Source organism: Galeopterus variegatus, unplaced genomic scaffold, assembly GCF_000696425.1.
Source record: "Galeopterus variegatus unplaced genomic scaffold, G_variegatus-3.0.2 Scaffold932, whole genome shotgun sequence".
In the NCBI taxonomy this organism is placed as follows: Eukaryota; Metazoa; Chordata; class Mammalia; order Dermoptera; family Cynocephalidae; genus Galeopterus; species Galeopterus variegatus.
The window spans coordinates 366,175-376,277 of NW_007727043.1; the positions used below are offsets into that span (position 1 = coordinate 366,175).

The 10,103-nt window shown below is 56.0% G+C and overlaps 1 long non-coding RNA gene across 1 annotated transcript; it reads left to right on the forward strand.

Annotated features, from left to right (window-relative positions):
- Window positions 1–4,395: 4,395 nt before the first annotated feature.
- On the forward strand, window positions 4,396–5,009 carry LOC103591140. The gene is made up of 2 exons (XR_550545.1): window positions 4,396–4,661; window positions 4,752–5,009. It is a non-coding gene; the product is annotated as an uncharacterized LOC103591140 (long non-coding RNA).
- Window positions 5,010–10,103: the final 5,094 nt, after the last annotated feature.

Consider the following 10,103-nt stretch of genomic DNA (forward strand, 5'->3'; position numbering starts at 1 on the left):
CGGGCGGACCGGAAGCCGCGAGAGGGAACCGGAAGGAGCGCGTCCTTCCCGCCTCCCCGGCCTCGCCCGCTCCCTCTGGCGCCCCTAGCGGGAGGGGCCGGCGCGGCGCCGGCCGGCCAAGCAGGGCGCTGTGCGGCTAATCCCGGAGCAGGTGCGCAGAGAGGCCTCGTGGATTCGCGCGTTTTCCGCAAGATAAATCCTGAAGGCCACGGTTTATTCAGCGCTCAGATGGCGTCAGACGACATTTTGTAGAAAAACCTCACCCGTGCGCGGGTGCAGCCGGCGCTTCAGGAGTCGTGCGGGTGTCGGGAGCCTCGGGGTTCACGCGGGGCCGCGGGTGCAGACGCGCCCTCGGGCAGAGCTCAAAGCGGCGACACCAGCGGATTCCTACCCGAGACAGGCGTCACTAAACATCAGAGAAGCCTCTCAAGAAAGAGACCTTGCACAGAACAACGCGGACAGACCTCTAGCTGGCCGTCGGTGCAACACGACGTTACAGGGGGTATCGGCAGAAAGACCTCGTGAGTGTCGTGCGTGTGGAAGGGTCCCCCGCGCTTGCTGAGGCTCACATCAGAAAACACAGGAGAGAAGCCAGGGTGCGAACTGGGCGCAGAAGCCGTCGGTGGACGCTCTGGCTCACGTGAGGCCCCCCAAGGTAATAAATGTGAAGAGGCCTCCTGACCTCATGCTGGGGTGGGGGAGAGGACTAGGCATGCAGGGCACAGGGGCATGCAGGGCACAGGGGCATGCAGGGTACAGGGAGAGGCATGGAAGGCCCACACTGGGGAGTGCTGGGAACGTCACCCGCGCAGCGAAGCCTTTCACCACCGCTGCTCACTCTAACAATCTGAAAAATCGCCAAACCTTTAGGCAAAGATCTCACGCCCTGAAACGCCAGGGGGAAGCAGGGCAGTGAAATGCCCCTTCCCTCATGTTCACAGCAGACACAGCCAAGGGATCCCCCTCAGTGAGCCCATGGGAGACGGAGGACTCTGCAGGCCGGAGAATCTCCTTGGGACTATGGCCTCAGAATGGTGGCACGTCCCTGGGAGACAGGTACTCTTTTCCTACAGCAACTTCTGAGGCACCGTGTGCAGACAGTGCCAGGTGACACCAATCACAGACATCTCAGCGCTCAGCCTGTGCCCTCATTAATCCTCATTCCTAAGAGGGTTAAGCGCCTTACCCATAAGCTGAGTGCAGTCCAACTTGGTGGGACTCGAGGGTGAGAGCTGTCTGCAGCAGCTGCTATGGGCTCCACCAAGAAATCCAAGGGAGGACTTCTCTGCAGGGTCTATTAAGACTCTGGCTACAGTTCTGTCCACTTTTCACAGCCTTGTCCTCCCCTTTGGTCATGCTGTATCTCTCCCGTGGATGGCCAAGTGCCTCCCTGCTCTGGGTTTTGGAGGTCTCACTCTGATCGCATTCAATTCCTGTGAAACATTGGCCTCTCATAAGACCCCTTTGCCTTGCATTTTCTAGGATCTTGTTTCCTGGGGTCATGGGAAGCCACTAAGCGGCCATAGGAAGGGCCTTAGATACCTGAAGGAGTGATTGTGGCCAGGGTCCTACTCCTGCCCCCTGCCATTCTTTTCTAAACGTTCGGTTCCTTCAGCTGGTCCGAGGACTTGTGGACTGACCTCAGTGCTGGACAATAACTTTTTAACACCAGTCTAAGCCAGCACCGGCCGTCTTCTCCAAGACCACTCCACCAGCCCAGGGCTTGACTCCCGTGTCCTTCCCACCCCACAGAGAGAGACGTCTCTGACCCACAGCCTGTCCTGTGGCCTCCAGGACCCTCCACACTGGACCCCTTGCTCGCTCAGTCTCTGCCTCAGCACCCTCTCAGAGGACCCTCACCACGTCCGACCAGCACCGCGGACAGCACCAGCCGCGCCGCACCTGCCCTGGGCTTCGCCCACCGGTCCCTCGGCCTGCCCCCTGCCGGTCGCTGAGCTTCCCAGAGCACTCGGAAGTGCCCCGCATGGGGCTGGCCGCCGTCCTGAGCCCACGTCGGGCCCTCTGATCCCGGCATCTGCCAGGCGTGGAAGGCCGAGCCAGGCTTCCCTTCTCATGCCTTTCCCGCCGTCCGCGGTGTACGGAGGTCGCTGCACAATGTGAAAATCGCAGAGAGGCTGTTTCCCTCCGTGGGAGCCTCCCTCTGGAGCTGGGACAGATCTGCCGAGGGGCAATCGCAGCCTCTGTCCCTGCACCTGCGTGGCCTGACTGGGGACATGGCCAGGATGTCCCCGCTGCCAAGGCTGGAGAGCGGCCTACCTTGCTGGACTTGGCCATTCTGCTATGGCCTCTGGCCTCCCAGCCACGCAGACCCCGCAGAGAGCTTCTGGGCTCTCAGCCCAGCCCCATCCCCACGAGCTGGGCGTCTGTTTTCCTCAGGACCCAGCCAGGGTTGGGCGAAGTCCTCATCCCAGCCGATGGCAGCCCTGTCTCCTTCTGTGACCTCGCCTCCCGCCAAGGGGACGCGGCCAGGCTCGCCTCTTCAGGAGGCCAGGATACAGCGACACGGCACTCCCCTCCCGAGCCCTGATCTTTGTTCCTGGGACACAGGCCCTGACCCTGATGATCTCCCGCTCAGGCAGCCTCCCTGGGCTCTGCCTAACCCCACCACACCCTGCAGCCTGGGGCCGGGGCTCAGAGTGCCCGGGCAGCTTCCAGATCTCAGGGAGGAAAGTTGAAGTCGGTCCTCAAGAGCACAGGGTTGTGACAGAGTCCTTTTCCTCCAGCAGCATCTATGTGTGCTTTTTAAAGAAATTTGAAAACTAGGAAAAACAAGACACCAAAAAATGTTTTTTTCTCATCAGCAACTATAGGGAGCCGTTTACTCGCGTCTTCAGCCAGTTCTTGCTTTTAAAACAAATCGACTCCATGCTTAACTCGCCCCTAAAATAACCCTGGTGTCCTGAGGTCTCAGGTGTGCCAGGCGGCAGTGCTGGAAGCCGCACCCCTCCGTCGGGGATGGTTTACCTGCATCCTGATTTAGTGGGACATGGAGGCTCAAGGAGGCCCTGCCCACAGCCGTGATTTGAACCCAGATCTCAGATTCTGGAGCCTGGCACTTCCCCCAGGATGGTGTCCTACCTCCCCCTCCCCCATCCTCCCTCACAGTTTGCTGTAACCATAAGTGGCTGCACATTTTCAAGGAGGACACCTGGATGGGGATCAAACAAGCAGAGGAATTTGCGGGGTCTTCCAGATTCCACTTCAGTGTCTGTGGAGTGCCCCCAAACTCCTTTCCAGTGGGCTTTTACCCCACTTGCACTGTCCCCAAATGTGTCCCTGTCATGGGAGGGGGCAGTCTGGCCAGCTGCACATGCTTGGTCAGCAGCCCTGGACATTGCCTAGGGGCACGTTGTGCAGGCAGCACAGCTGGGCTTGGCAGAGGGCCTCGGCATCGGGAGGACAGTCCGCAATGAGCCCGGCTGCTGGTGGCCACCCTCAGCAGAATTTCTGGAGCTGGTCTGCTCCAGTCACTTTGTCACACAAACCCGTTATTCATTCACCCGCTGGTTCAACACAGTATGCCGGGCCCCTGGTGTGATGGAAAACAGTGGTCCCCGCCCGGGAGGAGCCAGGAGGTTTCCCACAGCATGGGAGTGCAGGAGGGGACAGATGTGTAGGTGTCCAGATGTGTGCATGGGGCAGAAACTCGTGGGCTTGTCATTTGCCCTAGCTGACTTCCATCCCATTCTTGGGTCTCAGGCAGGCTCAGTCGTTTGCCTGAAACTATGGCGGTACCGGCTGGGGCTAGCATTGGACCCCGAGTGTCCCTGGCCCCATGCTGGCATGCCACATTCTGTGTGCAGTGCTTCTGCGAGGCTGCAGACCCGCAGACAGCCCTGTGGGATGAGGCAGCCCTCGTGCACAGGGCAGTGTCCAGCCGGTGCGTGGTGCGGAGCTGCGGTGCACAGTTTCTGGGTGACGAGGGAGTGACACGTGGGCTGTAGTGGGGTAAATTGCCCACCCAGTCTGCTGCCTGGAGAGAGGGCACTGCAGTGGCAGAGCAGGAGATGCTGATGAGGTTCCTGAAGGCTCTACAACAGCCTGTGGCCTTGACACTTGAAGACAGCCTGGTGGGTGTAGAATTCTTGGGGCGTGTGGTTTTGGTTTGGGGTTGTCTCTGCAGCCGAGCCCAGCCCCCAACCTCTTTCTCTGAGTCGCGCCTCTCCAGCCTGGGTGTCCACACCTTTCTTCCCTTATCCCCAAAGCTGAAGGGCTGCACCAAGGTAAGTACTGGTGTCGACAAGTCTGTACTAATTTTTCCTGAGATAGGTGTTTTTCTTTTTCTTAAATTAGGATATAACTTATGCAGTTAAAATGCCTAAATCAAGTGCACTGTCAGACTTTTTTTTTTTTTTTTTTTTTTTTGGACAGCTGGCCAGTACGGGGACCGAACCCTTGACTTTGGTGTTACCAACAGAGCTCTAACCGAACTAACCGGCCAGCCCTCAACTTTTTACATGTTTACACTCTTGTATATACACCCAGATCGAGACATGGAGCTTTCCAGAGCCTGCCCTCCCAGGGTCCCCCCGAGGTGACCACTGTTCTAGCTTCTAGATGGTCTCGTCTGCTTTCAGACTTCCCGCAAATGGAATCACAACGCACACTAGTTCGTGCCTGATTCTTGCGCTCAGTTTGAGGTTAGTCCCCTGTCGTTCCGTGTGTCCGTGGCTGTTGGCTCTTTCTTGACCACTGTGCGGTTTCCCGTTCTGTGTTCTTTTGATTTACAGCTTCAGGTCTGCACTGCTGAGGAATTTTATTCCTATTCCATAACTGAAGGACCGGGCTGCTGCCGCTGTCCCTTTGCTGGTCCATTCTCAGAAGAACCATCTAGAAGTATCTGCCTGGTCTTTCTCTGCCTTCTGTATCTTCATGTTTTCTCTTACCAGTTCTTCTGTTGTACTTTCCCCATCTTGTTTTGCGAGGTTCCCCGGAATCTGACTTCACTTTCTGTTTTGTTAATTAAAGTTCTTGCTGCTTCTAATGTGGTTTTCACTTCTGATAATGCCTTTCCTTTTCATAGGAATAAAGTATTTAGCAATCTAAAATATTTAACAAAAATGTTCTAAGGAAGAATTACTAAGAAATCAACATACAATGAAATCCTAGTAAATTATTTTAACTTGTATTTTGAAGACAAATTTGAAAATTCTACATAGTTTTCCAACACGGTGTTCGTTTGCTTCGACCCAGTTTTTGTTTTGAGGTTTCTTCAGTCACTGTCCCCATCCCAAGCCTGTCATGTCCTTTCTGAACTAGAGCCCTCTGGTGGGTGCAGGGGCTTCGAGCAGGAAGCCAGTGTCAGCGCACAGCCCCTCGTTCCCGGACAGCCGCACACTCTCCCCACCGCGCTGTCCTTTCCCAAACTCCTGCACATCCTTCCGGACCCACTCAGACCCGGCTCAGAGGCACTCTCCTGACAGCAAGTCCACTGCTCCCTTGTCACTGCCCCTGATGTGGCCCCTCCACACCTGCCACGCCGTGCCCGCTGTGCCCCCACGTCCACCTCCCTTCTCCTTTGTGAGGACCCAAGGGCAGCCACCATGGTGTTCCAGCCATCTTTAGGTGTGTCCCCAGCACTCACCACAGCAGGAGCGAATGCTCTCGGGTCAGTTCCCCCTGACTCCAGGGTACTGATGTGCAAGTCAGGACTGGCCTGGCCACTGCCGGGTCTTGGTGCACTGTGACTGCAGCTTCCCGCCGGCTGTGCATCCTCTGCTCTCAGGGCCATGAGTGTACCTCCCCTTGAAGCCTCTCACACAGCCCAATTACTGCCTCACAGATTCAGTGGGGCAGGCGTCTGTCACCTCCCATAGAGTGATGGAGACTCAAAAGATTACTCAGGGCCCATGTATTGAGAGCAGTGAGAAGCCCGAAGGGACTGCACCGAGGGAAAACTCCTTCCAGAGAGGAGAGCCCAGGCACAGCCCCGAGTCAGTTTTTGCTTCAGTTTTATTGTAACGACAAGAAAGTTACAGAAGAAAAACAGATGGATAATCAATCATAGTGAAAACATAAACGAACTGGCTACATGACAAACTTGATTTAAGCATGTGTAGCTTAAAATAGTTCAAGCAATTTACCATCAAAAGGAGCCATAAGGGGCGGGCCCGTGGCTCACTTGGGAGAGTGTGGTCCTGCAGCACCAAGTCAAGGGTTAAGATCCCCTTACTGGTCATCTTTCAGGAAAAAAAAAAAAAAAGGAGCCATAAAACTAAGCTATGTGATGAATGAAAAGAAACAATGAAATAATCACCAAAGCGCCTAACTCCCCAAGAAACTCAAACGAACAGCTTAGGGCAAGATGTGGAACGTCCCCCAGGTGCTAACTAACCTAGCGGAATATCCTTGGAGATTTGAGCTCACACGCTTTCCCATCACTCAGGTTTAGCTGCTCCGAGGGCAACTGCCCCAGAGCAATGCCTTTTCACTGTGCTTCAATTCTCGTATCAGCATCAAAGGCTTTAGTCCTATGAAAGTTTTCTGGGCTTTCTCAATCTTAGCACTCCTTCACGTTTTCCTAAAGGGTTGGGTTTTGGCCCCCTAACTAGAGGCTTTGGCCTCCTAAACTACAGTCTTCGGCCTTCTAAACTAAGGACTTTGGTCCTGGGAAATACATGTGTTTTATTTCTATCTCATTGATAACTTCTTAGTCAATATCCTCTACAGGAGTGGCTCAGCTGGAGTCTCTGCCCAGGGCCTCAGGCTACAGCCCACGTGTCTCCGGGCTGTGCTCTCACCTAGAGCCCAGGAAGTGACCAGGAGCAGGTGGACGGCCCGAGAGGCTCGAAAAGCATCCCAGGAGCAGACTGCCCTGTCCCTGCAGTTTTCTGGGCTCGCCCAGCCGTCACCTTCCTGTTAGGACAGGAGGCAGAAGCCCACACCTCCCGTGCCCTCCTTCAAGCTCCTGAATCCCACAGCTGGGGACTAGCGCTGCGGTGGCGGTGACCGGCAGTGCTCCCGCCATGCCCGCCCCTCCCTCACCTTGACCCCAAATTCGCCACCGACGCAGTGAGATGGTCACACCTCCCACAGGGTCCCCCCAGCCTCTGGCTCCGTCTGGCGACATCTGCCTCCCTCTCTGGTTTCAGACCACGAGGGAGACCAGCCCACGTGGCGGAGCCGCAGGTGGCGCGCTACCAGCGACACCCGCCCAGGAACGCGCCCCACAGGGCCAGCCCTTATCCTAGGCCCGAGGCACCAGGGAGGGCCCGACGCCCGTGCCTGACTTCGTACAGCCTTGCGGCGCCCGCTGGTTTTCCGTGGTAGATATGCACACAGCACAGTTACTGTCTGGCCTTTTCCAAAGAGCGCGAGCGTGTGCACCACGTGCTCAAACCTGCACAGGCTGTCCCCTTTGCTGACATCGGCCGCGGGACCGCGTCTTTGCAGCCGGCCTTTGCGGGCGGAGGCATCGCCCAGCCCGGAACTGGGGGCAGCCCCCGCGGGTCCAAGGGGGGCTCGGGAAGCCGGGGCGGAGGGGGCTGCTGACTTCTAGAGGCTCAGGGCGCTGAAACGAGTTAGGCCTGGAAGGAGGGCCAGAACGGAGAGGGAAGCGCACAGCAGCACAGGGGACAGGCCGGGCGCGCGACAGATCTTATTTGGGAAGGGGGTGCAGGGGGTGCTGCAGAAAGAAGCGCGCCAAGATCGGACTTGAGTGCACCGAGCATCGCTTGCTGGAGAGGGGCAGGTGTTCGGATACCACAGATGTTTCACGGGGGTACAGAGGGAAACTTTCATTTATGTTTTTTGACCATTCCCTTTAAATGCTTGAAGTTTTACTTGTGTTTTATAATTTTTAATGATTTGTTACAAATAAATATGCAGCGTGGCGGGCACGTGTGCAGACGTTCTTACTGCTGCAGTGTGCAGTGAAAAGCTTCCAAGCACGAGACGTCAGCGTGGCTTCGGGGGAGACCCAGGTGCAGTGGCCCAGTTAGGGCAGGGGGCAGGCACATGGCGGGGTTGCAGTGGGGGCTGCGCTGGGACTGCAGGGAGGCACCAGAGAGGACCTGGGCTCCCAGGAACTGGCAGGAGCCAGGGGCCACGAGGTCACTGAGCTTCCTGGGGCTGCCCAGCCTTCTGCACCCTCAGGAGGGTTGCCTCGTGGTACTGCAAGCTGGGCGGGTGTCCAACGTGGGGCACCCTTTTCCGCATTCTGCCCTCTGCTCTTGCATTCTGAAGCTATTTCTGGAAGAAGAGGTAACTGTTCTGGCTGTGGGTGGCTGTTCAGAGGGCCCGGGTTCCTTATCTAAGCCTGACCACCTTAGGCAAAGTGGCAGCATAAAGGCCTGTTCACTTCGGTCTGTCTTGGGCAGCACATGGGCTTGTGAGGACCCTGAGGCAGCTCACGGGATCAGAGGAGGAGCTCCCGGTTTACTGGCTGGGTCAGTGCCTTGATGGGGATGCTCTGTCTGCTACCTCCTGCTTCTCGTCTCCACAAGGCTCCTTTGCCTCAGTCTCTGATGGAGTTTGGATGTGTTGTCCCCTCCAAAACTCATGTGGAAATCTGATCTCCAATGTGGCAGTGTTGGAAACTGATTGAGTCAAGGGGGCGGATCCCTCATGAATGGATTAACGCTCTCCCTGGGGGAGGGGGGATTAGTGAGTGAATTCTTGCTCTATTAGTTCCCACGAGAGCTGATTGTTTAAAAGACCCTGGCACCTTCTCTCTCTCTTGCTTCCTCTCACCATGTGACCTGCTTGTACCCGCCATCTGCCTGCCACTTTCCGCCATGAGTAGAAGCAGCCTGAGGCCTGTGCCAGATGCAGCTGTCCCAGAATCATAAGCCAAATAAACCTCTGTTCTTTATAAATTACCCAGTCTCAGGTATTTCTGTTATAGCAACACAAACTGACTAATACAGTCTCCGACTGCTGCTGGCCTTGTCCTGACAGCATCTCAGCCTAGGGCTGCAAAGGATGGAGACTTTGCTCTCTCCCAGCTGCTGGGAGAGCCCCTAGAGAGACTAGGCATAGGCCCATTCTTGGGGGGAAAGGGGGTAAGAGTTGCAGAATGATCTGGTGGGAATTGAGGCAGAGGTGCTTTTCCCATACAGAAGACGGTGCTGTAACGGAATTCATGAGGATGGGTCCCGAGCAGAACCCAGCAAAGGGCCCCTTCAAATGCCTCCCTGAACCCCATGGAAGAGAAAGCCAAAACAGATCCCATGATTAAGTCATCATTCCAGTCATCTTAATGAATGACAGCCGGACGCCTGGTTGACAGAGCACACATTTGCATGATAGAAAGCTGGGAAATGTGGGAGCCTCTGCAGAAGAAATCACGGGCTGTCTTAGTGTGCCAGTGCAGTCACTGCTGGCCTCTGTGTCTGGGTCATCTGAGAACACTCTATGCAATTTTATAAGACTTGTGACAAAACCTGTTTTTCCTATTATATAAGCAGAGTAGAAAATTTGGAAAACGAAGAGTAGAAATCCTGCTAGTTGGCACCCATGGAAAAAATGCAGTCTTTTTTTTTTTTTTTTTTTTTGGTGGCTGGCCAGGCCTTGAACCCTGGACCTCGGTGTCACAAGCACCCGGCTCTAACCATCGAAATAACCAGCCAGCCCGGAGAGGCACTCGTCATTTTTTATGTCTACACCGATTCTTTTTCCCTCGACGTTTTCAGAACGGCTTGCACACAGGTGTCTGCAGGCACCGTAGCACTCTAGTGTGCATCTCCTCTGCTCAGGGACAGTCTCTTACAAAAGCACAGTCGAGTCACCCAACTCGGGTGACAGGACAGCGACGGATGCGCCAACGAAGCCCAGATCGCAATTCCGTGTCTGCCCCCAACCTCCCCCACGGAACCTTCCCTCTAGTCCAGCGTCCAGCCAGGGCTATGTCTCGCCTCCCTCTGTCGCCGTGTCCCCTCAGCATTCTTTGATGCGGGTCGGGTCGGCAGCTTTTCTCTCCCCGGGAGATGACCCATTAGTTGCCCAGACGAAAAACGACGACCGTACAGTGGGAAGCCCAGTGAAGAGCCCACGGACGCGACGTTCCTCCAAACGTGGCGCCCTGACGGTCCCCACTTCTGCAGAGTCCAGCGAGGGGGACAGGGCAGGCGCCACGGCAAGAC